This window comes from Sus scrofa, chromosome 2 (assembly GCF_054392235.1).
Source record: "Sus scrofa isolate SSC_HxYL_T2T_F1_AM1 chromosome 2, Sscrofa_HxYL_maternal_Yorkshire_Landrace_v2.0, whole genome shotgun sequence".
Classification (NCBI taxonomy): Eukaryota; Metazoa; Chordata; class Mammalia; order Artiodactyla; family Suidae; genus Sus; species Sus scrofa.
Genome location: NC_139384.1, coordinates 10,660,956 through 10,675,892, shown reverse-complemented (window position 1 = coordinate 10,675,892; position 14,937 = coordinate 10,660,956). Strand labels below are relative to the sequence as shown.

General features: G+C 45.2%; 1 protein-coding gene across 30 annotated transcripts in view; it reads right to left on the bottom strand.

The window, feature by feature from the left end:
* Nucleotides 1-10,765, bottom strand: part of VPS37C (VPS37C subunit of ESCRT-I) — a 29,251-nt gene extending 18,486 nt beyond the window's left edge. For 15 of the 30 annotated variants that reach the window (XM_085010026.1, XM_085010023.1, XM_085010013.1 and 12 more), the window contains exon 1: nt 10,713-10,765. The gene's annotated coding sequence lies outside the window, so the exon portion shown is untranslated. Of the gene's footprint in view, nt 1-2,144; nt 2,252-10,405; nt 10,479-10,708 lie in introns of those variants that run through there. The other 15 variants (XM_085010014.1, XM_085010031.1, XM_085010020.1 and 12 more) reach the window with 5 other exon arrangements.
* Nucleotides 10,766-14,937: the final 4,172 nt, after the last annotated feature.

Below are 14,937 nucleotides of genomic sequence, written 5' to 3'. Positions count from 1 at the left end.
GCGAACCAAACCAGCAAGTGTTTCTTACCTGGCTCCAAACTCCATCGAAAAGTTGGACATACTAGCTCCAGAAGGGAGACTTTTTTAGTTTTCACTCTTTCTAAGGAACTTCTGGAGTTGGGACTGGGGTTGGAGCTCCCTCCCCATGCTAAATAGTCAGGGCAGTAGGAAAGGCAGCGGAAAGAGCTGAGGACTCGGGAGCCCAACATTCAGGATTTAAACCTCAGCCTGACCTTCTACTAGCTACAGGACCTTGGGCAAATTATTCAGCCTCCTCATTCTGTTTCTCATTGGTAAAATGGAACTAATTCTACCAACACCAGGGGGTGGTTATAAGGATTTCACAAGCAAACTCCTGAGGTGCTAGGAACACTACCAAGCCAGGGGTGAGCATTAATTCATACGCTCTCACATCTTATTAAAACCTACTGTGAAAAAGGATGGATATATGTGCATGTACAGTGGATTCATTTTGCTGTACACCTGGAATTAACACAACACTGTAAGTCAACTATTCTCCAATAAAATTTAAAAACAAAACTGGAGTTCCCATTGTGGCTCAGCAGGTTAAGGCCCCGACACTGCCTTTGTGAGGATGTGGGTTCAATCCCTAGCCTCACCCAGTGGGGTTAAGAATCTGGCATTGCCGAAACCTGTGATGTAGGTCTCGGATGTGGTTCAGATCCGCCGTCGCTGTCACTGTGGTGTAGGCCGCAGCTGCAGCTCCAGCTCGGCTTCGACCCTTAGCTTGGGAACTTCCATATGCCGCAGGTGCAGCTGTAAAAAGAAAAAAAAAATTAAAATTAAAATTAAATTAAAAAACCCAAAACACTTATGGTTGTAAAATGTGCCCTAACCTTGCTGGCACCCAGCTTGGCTCATGTGGGAGGCTCTGAAAGAACAGGTCCCAGAGGGGTGCAAAGGGTGTGGCTTTCCCCAACAGGCTGCAGACCAATCTGAACCAAGGCCCACAAATATGAGGGGCCATACATCTACTGGGGGGGGTGTACAATCTCTCAGGACAAGATATATACATGGAACATACACATATACTTTTTCAGATTCTTTTCCATTCTAGATTATTTTGAGACAGCGAGTTTGTTCCCTGTGCTATACAGTAGGTGCTTTATCTAGTTTATACAGCGTAGTGTGTATGGGTCAATCCCAAACTCCTAATTTATACGCTCTGCCCCATCACCAGGTTTTATCTCGTCACTGCTCCAATGTCTTTTAGGTGCAGACATCACTGCTTTTCCACAAACTCCAAATGGGTCTTCCCACCACCAAGGTGCCAGGCATCTCTGGATGAATTTTTTTTAAGAAAACTCTACTTCCAACTGCATTTTCCCTGAGGCAGCCATCTCTCCCCTACCTGTGTCCCCAGCTTATCGCCACCCCACCCCCTACTGGGAGCAGTCTGCGCACAGCCTGACATGCTGTCAGGACATATGCCATCTCCATCCTCTTCTCCCACCTGCCTGGTGTGCCCACTCCTGTCATTTTCCTAAACTTCTTCAACTTTTTTTTTAAAAAAGGAGAACAGGAGTTCCCACCGTGGCACAACAGAAACAAATCCAACTAGGAACCATGAGGTTGCGGGTTTGATCCCTGGCCTGGCTCAGTGGGTTAAGGACCCGGTGTTGCCTGGAGCTGTGGTGTAGGTTGCAGATGCAGCTTGGATCCTGCATTGCTGTGGCTGTGGCGTAGGCTGGCAGCTATAGCTCTGATTAGACCCCTGGCCTGGGAAAGCTCCATATGTCAGGGGTGCGGCCCTAAAAAGCAAAATAAATAAATAAAATATAAATTAAGATAGTAAAAAATTAAAAAGGAGAACATTTTTTTTTTTCCCCCGAACAAAGCATCAGAACCCCCCAGCACAAAGAACAGATCACAGAGGCCATGCTCTGGGCAAATGGGTAGCGGGAGAGCCCTATTCACCCAGCTCAGTCTTCTCCTTGACCTCAAGGGGGCCCCCAAGCATCTTCCCAGAAGGCAGCTGGAAAACCACTGCCAGAGCCCCTCCCCTCGGCAGATCCCAGCCCTCCCTGCCCCGCCCTTGCGCAAGCCCCCCTCCTCCAGCTGTGAAGCCTCCCCAGCTGGGTGGGGGGGCGGTTCTGCAGCAGTAAGTGCTATGTGGTACTCACAGAACACGTGGGGGTGGGGCAGGATGACGCTCTGGGAGAGGAAGCAAGGAAAGGCAGAGGCCGGTTACTTCATCTCTCCATACCTCTGTCTCCTCTGTAACACGTGACTTTTAGAAGGATGAAAAGAGTGAGTGGCCGGAAGTCTAACACCCAGCTCTCAAGCCAGGCTCAATAAAGGTCGTCATTCTCATCACTGTGGCTGAGCTCACCCACCCACTCAGCACACTCCTACCTCTGCAACTCAAGCCCTTCCCCACGTGGACACTAAAGAGACAGAACTTCAGATTCCTCCAGAGACCACATTAGCGAACAGAGAGAATGAAAGTCAGATCAACAGCATTCAACTTCAGTTAACACCATGGTCAAGAAATAGGTCATCTAATAAGCAGGTCACCTAATAAGCATCTAATCAACTTGCTGACAGTAAACCCCAACCCCGCCACTTAAAGAAGCCTCTTCCTGTCTGGTCCCTGGCTCTGACTTGAAAAGAAAACAATCCTAAGCTACTTCCCATTGAACTCCTGTTTGTTCCCATCTGTCCCAACTGTTAGGATGACTCAGAAAGGATCTCACTCTGCAGCTGTCAGTCCTCCACCCTACCCCACACTTTCTAATCTGCAGATCAAGCTGAACAAACAGGTTCAGCCTCCCTTAAGGAAGGATCAAGATTAAGATCAAGCCAAAGACACACTCAGGCAAGGCAAATAACCAAGAGTCTGTATGCGGTCACTCAAGGGTGTCTGCTCAAAGTCCAACAGGATGAGATTTGCTCTTCTCACTGATCTGGAGCCACCCTAGGCTGGCATAAAGTGGGGCAACTTTAGGCCCTACCCTTGCCAGTGATGTCTGACCCTACAAACTTCTGGGTCCAGGAGAGGCAGGTAGATGTTCTGAGGGTAAAAGTGCATCCACAGAAAAAGAAAAACCAGGCCAGAGCCTCCTCAAATCTACTCTTGACTGGGGCATGAATCTTCAAAGGCCATCAGCAAACAGGTGAGAGGTGGCAATGCCATCCCAGTGTCCACGCTGAGTTCTGGACTCATTTCCATCCTGATGCAGAATGTCCAGCCTCTCCAGCAGCTGCCCACCAAGTTCAAACAGACTCAGCCCTCTCCAGCCCTCTTCCATATTCCCCAATAATCTCTAGAGAGAGCAGCCAATCAGAGCCCTCACATCTTGTTTAAAACCTTCCCCCCCTTAACCCCCCCCAACAACAACAACAACAAAAAAACCCAACAGTACTTTGATATCACATCCAAAATCTTGCGCTCCTTGGCTTGGCATACAGGGCCCTGAACCAGCGGGACCCCAAGCCCCTTCCAGCTAGGCCCCCTCTCCCTTCCCCCATGGGCTGTGGACTCCACCCTGACACTCTGTTTTACCTACTAGTCCCAGAGCAAACAACATGCTTCTGGTCACTGATAAATATTCCACATCTATAAGTCTTGGGAGCTCCCCAAAGCCCAGCACACAGCTCACTCATGTCTGCAACCCAGCACCTAGGTCAACACTCAGCCACAGGAGATGCTCAGTGAGTGCTGACTGCACAGGGACCTCGACTTTTTGGCAAACTTAAGAGGAACAGGGATCAGATTTACTCTCCTGCCTCAGACAACTACAAAGCAGACAAAAATCAATGAAACAACAGTTTTCAGACACTGGACATCAGGCACCAGAGGACTGATTCCTGAGATGGGGGGAGCAAATGATGTGGGCTCTACAGTTGCCCCAACTTACTGTCTAGAGAGAGTCTGCAGGCCATGGCACAGGGAGAGGGTACCCAGGCAGAGCCCAACAGTCTCCTCAAGTTGTGAATAGAGAGGTAGAACTCTAGGGAGGCCAAGGAAGCCAGAGTTTACAGGGTCAAACACCAGAAAGGAAAGAATTACACAGAGAAACTATGGAAATTGGCAGTGAGTTCCCCTCTTTTCAGTGGACTGTTGACAATACTGGTGAGGATTAGAGGAAACAATCTTTGCACCTCAGATTGAGCCCAGAATAATCTGTGTCCCCAGCAGCCAGTGGAAATACCTCATAACTCACAGGCCATCAGTAGGGTACTGAAGAGGGTACTAATGGTAGCCTGGTCTAAAGGCTGATCTGTCCCAGCTAACAAAGGCTTCAAAGGAGCAAAGTGTTTCCAAGTAACTTAACAGTGTCCTCAAACAATGCCAAGAATATTTACAGAAGTCAAAAATATCCAGCATCCAACACAGTAAAATTTGCAACATTTGACATCTAATCAAAAATTACTAGACGTACAAAAAAGCAAGAAAATATGATCCATAATGAGGAAAAATATCAATCAATAGAAAGAGACTCCAAAAAACAGATAAGAGAATTAGCAGGCAAGGACCCAAAAAATGGTTACTGCAGCCACATTCCATATAGTCAAGAAACTAAAGAAGATAGAGCATGTTAGGTAAGGACATGAAAAAGATAAAAAAAAAAAAAAAAACAACATCCAAATCAAACTTCTAGAAATGGAAATCACAAATGTCTGAGATAAAAAGTATACTGAATGGGAATAACAGCAGATTAGACACTACAGAAGAAAAGATCAGTGAACCTGAAGAAACAGCAATAGAAATCATGCAAGATGCACGTGTGCACATGCACACACACACACAAGACCAGGGAGTAAAAACTGAGCGTCAGAGAGAACTGTGGAATGACTTTAAACATACTAAAATACATGTACCTGGAGTCCCCAAAGAAGAGGGACGAACAGAGAAAATAGCTGAAGAATTACTACCAAAAGATTTTCCAAATTTGATGAAAACTTTAAACCCACAAGTCCAAAAACTCAATTAACCCCAAGCACAAGAAATATGAAAACTATACTAATGCATTTTATAATTAAATTATTTAAATCTGTAATAAAAGACAAATAGCCAGAAGGAAAAAAGACACATAAAACAGAAGAACAAAAATAAGAATGACAGCAGATTACTTATATGAAACAACACAAGCTGGAAGACACCAGAACCACATCCTAAAATGCTGAAAGAAAAATAACTGACCTCGAATTCTATACCCAGGGAAAACATCTTGCAAAAACGAAGACAAAATAAAGACATTCTCAGACATCCAAAAGCTAAAAGAATTCATCACCAACAGACCATTGCAATAAACAATTTTTTTTAAATCTTCAAATCAGAAGAAATGCAAAACAAAAATGAAAATCTGGATCTCAGAGAAGAATAAAATCACTGGAAATGACAAACGTAAATTTAAAAAAAAAAGAGCTTTTCTTTTTAATCTCTTCACAAAACAATTGACTGTTCAAAGCACAAACAGTAACAAAATAGTAACAGTGTATTGTGAGATTAAAATATATGTAGAAAGTGAAATATGTGATCACAACAGGTTAAAGGCCAGGAAGGAGGAAATGAGGGTATACTATTGAAGGTTCTTGTACTATATGTAAAGTGATATAATATCACTTGATGATAGACTGTGACAAGTTAAAAATGCATACTATGAATCTCAAAGCAACCACTTAAAAGAGTTACAGCCAATAAACTAATAAAAGAAATAAAATGGAATCATAAAAATTACTCAATCCCAGAGGTTAGGAAAAAAAGGGAAATGGGAAGAAAGAACACGGGAAAGACTGAAAACAAATAGCAAGATGGTAGAATTAAACCCACCTACGGTCATTAACCTTCCAGGCATAAACTCAGGTCAGAGACAGAGCCTGGGCCCCAGACACTGGCAGAGTCTCCAAATGCTGTGCTCCAGAGCAGAGATGGAGCCTGCCAGATCCCAGTACCCTGTGTGCCTCAGAATCAAGGCCTGCCCCTCAGGTGACTGCACCCTGCTGAGGAGCCTCTGGCAGGATGGCCCACCCGGGCACATCTTGGACTCAGAGAACACTGTCAGCAGGAACTGCAAGGGAAACATCCCAGATGACATGCTCATGTTAAAATAAAATGCATGATCTGGAGCAAGATGTTGAAGCAAAAGGACCCTGAGGGTTAAACCCAACTACACTACTAATCACATTAAATGTAAATGATCTAAACATCCCAATTAAAAGGCAGAAACTGTAAGGCTGGATTTTACAAAATGCAAAGCTCATCTACATGCTGCCTTCAAGAAACCCACTTTAAAGACACAAATAGTTCAACAGTAAAAGACTGTAAAGAAATATACCATATTAACACTAATTGTTTTAATCCCTATCCATTTTTAAAATTGTGTTAAAACATACATAAAACGCATCATTTTAACTGTAGTTTTGTGGCATCAGTACATTCACCCTGCTATACAAACATCACCATCATATCTCCAGAATGCTTTCATTATCCCAAACTGAAATTCTGCACCCACTAAACATTCACTCTCACTCCTTCCATCCACCAGCCCTTGGCAACCACCATTCTTCTTTCAGCCTCTATGAATTTAACTACTCCAGAAAGCTTACAAAAGAGGAGTCATGCAACATTTGTCCTTTTGTGATTGACTTGTGTCATTTAGCGTTATTTCTTCAAGTTTCATTCATGTTGTAACATGTGTCCAATTTCCCTTCCTTTTTAAAGCTGAATAATATTCTATTGCATGCATGTACCACATTTTGTTTATCCATTCATCCATCAGTGGAAACACTTGGGTTGCTTCTACCTTCTGATTATTGTGAATAAAGCTGCCAGAAACACTGGTGTACAAATAACCGTTTGGAGTCTCTACTTATACTTCTTTAGGGTATATCTCCAGAATTGGAATTGCTACATCACATGGTAATTCTCTTTAATTTTTTGAGGAACTGCCATACTGTTTTCCAGAGCAGCTGCACATTTTCCATTCCCTCCAGCAACACAAATAAAGATTCCAATTGCTCCACATCTTTGCCAAAACTTCTGGGTTTTGTTGTTGTTGCTGTTTGTTTGTTTGTTTGCTTTTTAGGGCTGCATGCAGCAGGTGGAAGGCTAGGGGTCAAACTGGAGCTATAGCTGCTGGCCTAGGCCACAGCCACAGCAACGTGGGATCCAAGCCACATCTGCGACCTACACCACAGCTCATGGCGACATCAGATCTTTAACCCACTGAGCAAGGCCAGGGATCAAACCCATGTCCTCATGGATACCAGTTGGGTTCATTACTATCACCAATGGGAACTCCTTGGATAACAGTTATTCTAATGAGTGTGAAGTGGCATCTCGTTGTCATTTTGATTCACATTTTCCTAATGACTAATGATGTTGAGAGTCTTCATGTGCCTACTTGTCATTTGTACATCTCCTTTGAAGAAATGTCTATTATGTCCTTTGCCCGTTTTAATCAGGTTGTTTGTTTTTTCATTGTTGAGTTGCAGTTCTTTAAATATTCTGGATATCAATCCTCTAGCACTAATTTTTTTGTAAATTGGATTGGCTGTATTAAGACCAAGGGGACAAAGCAGATTTTGGAGCAAAAAAATATTACCAGGGATTAAAAGGGTCATTTTATGATAAAGGAGGTCAATTCACTTAAAGAACATAACACCCTAAAATGTTTATGTATGGAACAGAACTTAAAAAACACATGAAGCAAAAACTGATAAAACTATAATGAGAAACTGACAAATCCACAATCATAGCCAGAAGTTTCAAGGCCCCTTTTTCAATAACTGATAAGACAAGAAGATAGAAAAGTAGTAAGAACACAGAAGACTTGAATAGTGCTACCAACCAACTTGACCTAACTGAAATTTATAGATCAATTCACTCAACAGGAGCAGAAAACATAGTCTTCGCAAGTGCTCACAGAACACTTACCAAGATAGACCATATGCTGGGCCATAAAACAAGTCTCAGTAAATTAGCACAATTCAAATCAAGCAAAGCACATCCTTTGTTTACAAAGAAATTAAACTAGAAATCAATGTTCACTGGACAGAAGATGAAAAAGTAATACTATAATGCTGACTTTGCCTCTTTTACTACTTGTAATTCTGCCCAGGAGGAAGCAGATAAATTAGCAGCATAATTAAAAATACTTACATGTCCTCAATGCTAGGTATACCTAACCTGGGTTATCTGTTTAACCTTCCTGGTTCAATCTCTCCTCCCCCTCTCTGGACCATCCTAAGCCTCAGGGACTCTACTTGTCAGCCCCAACTAAATCATGACAAACCTGTTTGGTATTTGCTCAAATATTTCACATACATCAGTGAAACGGGAGAAAGATGCAGTGGAAGAAAAACCTGCTAAATAAACATGCCCTTCAAGCTCCCAAAACCTCAGAGACTATTGCCTTTACAGAGATCTCTCTGTTAGAGAGCATCTATTTGGGAACAAACTGAAACCTTCTGAAAACTCCAGACCCAGGGGAGAAACTGAAACAACTCCTGAACAGAGAGCCAATCAGATTAAAACAAGGTCTTTTCTGAGCTGATTAGGTCAGTCTGGAAAAACCCTACTAGGCTGGCCAACAGTATCCAGAGATGATTCATCCAGCTAGTTACCCCAATACCCTTTTAACAGCAAATTTATGGATTAGCAAATTTCACAGCAATAAGCAAACAGATAACAAGAATTCCTTGAAATAATTTTACTTCCAAGCTCAGCAAATCTAGATTCCTTAAAGCAGTGCTTCCCAATAAGAATCACCCAAAGCAAGTGTTAAAAATACAAATTCCTGGGTCCCTCTCCAGAGTCTAAGCAAGAATCTCCAGAAGTGGTTTTTTTTTTTTTTCTTCTGTATTTTTTCTTTTCTAATCCGAGCCACAGCTTCAATTTACACCACAGCTGCAGCAACACCTACTGCACTGGGCCGGGGATCAAACCTGCACCACTACAGAGACAATGCTGGATCCTTAAACTGTCACATCACAGCAGGAACTCTGGCTCTGTGTTTTCAGCAAGGATCACATATGATTCTTTATTTTTTTTTCTTTTTTTCTTTTTAGGGCCACAGTTGTGGCATATGAAGTTCCCAGGGTAGGTGTTGAATCGTAGCTGCAGCTGCCAGCCTATGCCACAGCCACATGGGATCTGAGCCACATCTTCAACCTATGTCACACCTTTCTGAAAGGCCGGATCCTTAACCCAGTAATGAGGCCAGGGATTAAACCCATGGCCTCACGGGCACTATGTCAGGTTCTTAACCCACTGAGCCACAAAAGGAACTCCCAGTTGATTCTTAACATCCAGCAAATAAGCTTTGAAATGAGACAAATGGGTTAAAAATCAACTTGGCCACTTATTGGTGGTGGGATCCTACCTAACATCTCTGCAACTCACTTCACCTGCAGAATGGGCTCACCACCTACCTTGAAGTGTTCCTAGAATCCAGTATGTTCACAAAACCCCTGGCACATGGCAACCAAACAAGAAATCAGATCTACTGCTACCTTAGGAAAAAACAAAACAAAACAAAAAACAGCCACCAAAAGCCGCCCAGATGAAGTCTATAATGAAATTTTTCTACCTAATGGAAATTACAAAGGCACCAAGCCAGACTTCTAAGATAATCTAGGAATAAAAGCTTTTCTGGGCACTATGACTGCCAAGAACCTTCACTTTAGGGTTGCAGTGTCTCATCCCAAGTCTTCAGTCCTATCCAGAATCAGAGTTCAGGCCTGTGCAGGGTCTCGGCTTTGGACAATAGCCAAAGAAAGTCTTTCCTTCCCAAATCCTTGTCACCACCACCTCAAGCTCTAGGGCTGACCATCACAGACCCGAGAGCCCGGTGGCAGCATCCTGGCTGCACCAGTAGGAAATGGGACTCCTGGAAAAGAGGCAAGGAGCCAATGAAGACGGTGGAAAAGGCCTGAATCAGCAATGGTATTACTGGGATACTGAAGTGAAAGGAAGTGCTTCTGTGAAGTTTCCAGAGCTAAGGGTGGACATTCCAGGGTGAGTGAGCCTAGACAGTGGGTAGCTGAGAAAGCACTGACTCGTCTCAGGGGCTGAAACCCTGAGGTGTAGAGTCAACTCTGCCAATAAACACAAACACACACACACACACACACACACACACACACACACCACTGCTCTCTGAACTCAGGAGAACCAGGTACATACTGGAGATACACACACACCAATGCCCTTTGCACCCAGCAGGTGCAGGACTATGCACTGGTCAGTGATGCTGAGCAGTCTAAGTCCAGGTCCAGAATAAAGGATAAGAACGACCCCAAGGCTGAAAAGCCACATTCTCACTGCCCTAGAGAAATGACATAGGCCAGGGAGTTAAAGACCTGAGCGCCCCTCAGAACCCACTAAGCGGCACTCCTGCTGGCAAGTCAGATCCCACTCTTAGGCCTGTTTCCCCACCTGCACAACGGGTAAACCTGTTCTAACGTCACCAGACTGGTGACCAGCAAGACGCTCAAGTACGAGGAAGGGGGCGGGGCTGGAGGCGCAACCTGCGCGGGGAGCTCGGGCAATGCCTCTTTCCCTCCCTCCCGCCCTCCCACGGCGAGGGGCCGGGGCGCCAGCTCTCAGCGGGAGTCACGCGCCCCTTGCGCCCAATCACCAGCTTCTGCCGGAGTGAGGCGGGCAGGCGGGGGTGAGCTGGGAGCGATTGCCAGCGCCGCCCCCATCCCCATCCTTGCCCCTCCCCGGGCCCCAGCTCACCTACCCCTACCGCGGCCGCCGCCACCGCCGTCGCGGGTTAAATCGCAGCCGGAGTCCACACTTCCGGGGTCCTGGAGGCCCGCCCCCCCCGCCGGATGTGACCCCCCCTCCAACGTCCGGGCGCTGGGAGCGAGGCCAAGCCACTCGTCCGGCAACACGTCGGGCGCGCTGCGGGCCTCAAAGTCACCACGATACCGCACCCCCGCCCCCAACACATATACACTCGCTGCCAGCCGGGACCACACCCACGACAGGGCCCACGAGACCACACCCGCGCGCAGTGGACGCCCGGCCCCGCCCCCCACAGGCCATTGCCCCGCCCCCAGAAGGGGCCGCCCATTGGGCGGAACCCAGACGGCCCTGAGCGAGTGCGCCTGCGCAGGAGTCCAATGACTTTGCTGGCAGTCGCTAGAGGCTCCCCTAGATTTAACCGAGCTCGGCCTTGGGAAAGCCGCTAAAGCGGATCAAAAGAGCCCCGAAAGGAAAAGAATGGAATCCCAGCACCGAAGGGACTCCTTAGATGTCTGAGATCAGACTGCGGAACCCCAACGCAGACTAGAGGGATCACAGCCCTAGGTGTCCCCTCGCAAACAGCAGTCTCCTGCCAATATGGCAGGGTCCTGAAAACAACTCTGAGTAGTTTCTCCAAAAGTAACCTGTTTCCCAGGGCCGTAGGTTACATTTAGTCCATTCTGTGTGGACTAAAATAAAATAACAGACGGCCTTATACATCCTCACTTGCCCAGAATTACAAGGCTGATGTCTCGTGAAGCAAGGTCCTGACACTACTACCTCTCTCTTTCCTTGGCAGCTTGTACTGGACAGACAACCAGGCCTGGAGGCGAAGTCCATTACCTGTTTGGCCTCCCAACAGCGTCTGTTATTGCAGCTTTGTAAGAATAGGACCTCAGGAGGAGAGCTGCCATAGACCAAGGAAACCGTGCCACCCCAATTCAAAACCTTATTAGATGTTGAATTAAGACCATCGTTGCTAGTGACAGAAATCCAATTCAAAGCAGCTTCTGCAAAGTGTAAATTATTGTGTCACTTAACAATAAAATCCAGGGGTGATGGTAGTGCCAGGAACAGCAATATTCAAGGCCTCATTCTCCTAATTTGACTCTGTTCTTTTCCTTTCCGCAGATAGTCCCAAATTTTCTATTTCAAATGCTAGAGAGAACGGATCTGATTGGCTAAGATAATCCCCATTGCTCCAAGTGGGCAGAATTTACTTTCTTGCCTCCTCAAAGGCTGTCAGGCAGCCTATGAATTAACGACCATTGGGTCAGGTGATCACTGTTCTCCAATGAATGGTCACCTCTTAGAGTACAGGAGAGATCAGTGAGGAAGGCAGTCTCAGCTATTTGACCCATCTTGAGACACCAGTACCGCTTTTGAGAGATGCCATGACTGGTTTTGCAAACATTTATTTCACTTTGAATATGATGTCAGAGTGGCTCCCATTGACAACAGCTTCTGGAAAGCTGGGTTGAAACTCTTTCCAAGGGGTGCGGAGGGCCAGGGCAGATGACTTTAACCTTTAGTTATAAGCCCTTTTGTGCTATATACTTTTTAATCCTGTATTTTATGACTTTTTGGGGTAAAACATTAGAAAACAAAGATGGATTGTCTTGAGCTTATACTTCCACTTACTGGTACTGTGTCAGAACTTGGAACGTGGGTGTGATGGCTGGAGCTAGAATAGTCATCCTGAACCATGAGGCAACCATGAGACTAAGGGCATACCTGACCACGTAATAAAATAGAAGGAGTATAACACCATGGAGCCCAATGACACTGTTGGATGCCCACTTCAGGATTTTTATAGGAAAGGGAAATAATCCACCTTTGTAAGCTGCTGTTGTTTTGAGTTTTCTATCACTCACATCCTTTGGGTCTTAGACTCCATTTCTGGAAAGCTCCTCTCATATCCCCAAGACTGGGTAAGTGCCCCCCTTCTATGCTCTTCAAACACTCCATATTTTTTTCCTTTCTTAGAATTTACTACATTTTTCTGTAACGGAACAGTAACTCTCCCTGCATAGCAACTTCTATAAGGACAGGCAGAGACTGTTTTATACATCATTTGACACAGATGCTAGAAACTTCTAAAACAATAACAATAATAACTTGTGAATGGGACATACACAGAGGGTGTTGACAAACTACTCTCTGAAACAGTTGGGTCATTGCCAAGTCTTCTTATGGCAGGGGCGGGGAGGGTATGGTGATGATGCTAGCCCTTCTGAATAACTAAAGATAGAGAATTAGAGCAAAGGAGGTAGGGGGAGAAAGTGGTGGGAAATTCAAGTCATCTGGGGCAGTTGGCATTAAAAAGGTGTGCTCTTTCTGCCTTGTTTCTTTCTGGTTTCCCCTTCTAGCTCTTTCAGTTTCCTGTGGCTCTAGACCCACCCTCCCTGATCCCAGTCCCCTATCACCTGCACCCATGTCCCTATATACCATGCCTCGATTATACCCAGTTTCATCCACATTCAGAATGGCCCTGATACATGCAAAAAAAGAGAGAGAAAGAGAAGCCTGCCCCTTCCTCTCTTTTCTTGTCCTTTCATTCTATGTACTTTCACTGCATAGCTGTCCTGCTAAACCTTGTGGATATAAAGGTGAACACCACCATCTCTGGCCTCAAGGAAGTTGCATTCTTGGTTGGGATTTTAGAGGAAAAGGAACTCTACCTATTCCAAGACATCTCTTCCTGCAGATGACCTTGATCAAGAACAAAAAAAAATATTAAAGTAGAACTAGTCATTGTGTTCCTACCTGCTTCTAAAAAGTGCTTGTTTAGGCCTTGGCATTGGATCTTGTTGGATGCTGGTGGACTGGATGGAGAAGGGATGTTAACGGAAGTAAGGAAGGCAGGACAGGTAGGTCTGAGTGTGAGGTAATAAGGACAAGATATTGAAGAAGCCGAGGTATTGAGAGAGATTTAGGAACTGAGCTGGAAAAGCAGATTTAAAAGAAGTTTTGGGAATTCCTGTTGTGTCTCAGCAGTAATGAACCCAACTAGCATCCATGAGGACGCAGCTTCGACCCCTGGCCTTGATCCATGGGTTAAGGATCCGGCATTTGTCGGGAGCTGTGGTATAGGTTGCAGACACTGCTCAGATCTGGCATTGCTGTGGCCGTGGTGTAGGCCAGCAGCTACAGCTCCAATTTCTCCCCTAGCCCAGAAGCTTTACCATGTACTATGTATAATCTCCAATACAGAATTCAGGAGATCCTCAGTGAAACCTTTGTCTTTTTTTTTGGAACCACAAGTCAGATCTATCTAGTTGGTTTCTCACTCCTACCACCTTTCTCCTGACTGCCGCACTGTGGTTCAGCCTGCTTGATCCAGACAAGTTTTGTGTCTTTGAGGCAGGGGCTGGTAGCTGCCTACAAAATTATCTATTCTCTGTCTTTCCTTAAAAACAGAGTATGTTTTGTTATATAGCAACGTGCCCAGTAGCTAAAAGACTGAATTTCTCAACCTCCTTTGCTATTAGTTATAAATGGGTGACTTTGTGATATAAGCAGAAGTATAAGAAGAATTTCTTGGAAGACTGCTTTATTTATTTATTTATTTATTTATTTATTTATTTATTTATTTATTTATTTTTGCTATTTCTTGGGCTGCTCCTGTGGCACATGGAGGCTCCCAGGCTAGGGGTCAAATTGGAGCTGTAGCCACCGGCCTACGCCAGAGCCACAGCAACGCAGGATCCGAGCCGCGTCTGCAACCTACACCACAGCTCACGGCAATGCCAGATCCTCAATCCACTGAGCGAGGCCAGGGATTGAACCCGCAACCTCATGGTTCCTAGTCGGATTCGTCAACCACCGCGCCTCAACGGGAACTCCCTGGAAGACTGCTTTAAAGGAGCTGATTCAGCTGAGAAATGTGTGTCTTTGCCTTCCCCACCTTCTTCTTTTTCTTCCTTTTCTTTTTCTTTTTTTTTAATTTTATGGCTGCATCCATGGCATATGGAAATTCCCAGGCCAGGGATTGAATCCAAGCCATAGCTTCAACCTACACCACTGCAGCTACGGCAACATCAGATCCTTTAACCCACTGTACCAGGCTGGAGATTAAACCGAAATCTCTGTGTCAATCAAAGCCACTGCAGTCGGATTCTTAACCCACTGTGCCACAGCAAGAATTCCCCCACCTTCTTCTTAACTGCTGTCTAGATTTCAAGTGTGATGGCTAGAATACTTGTAGTCATATTGGA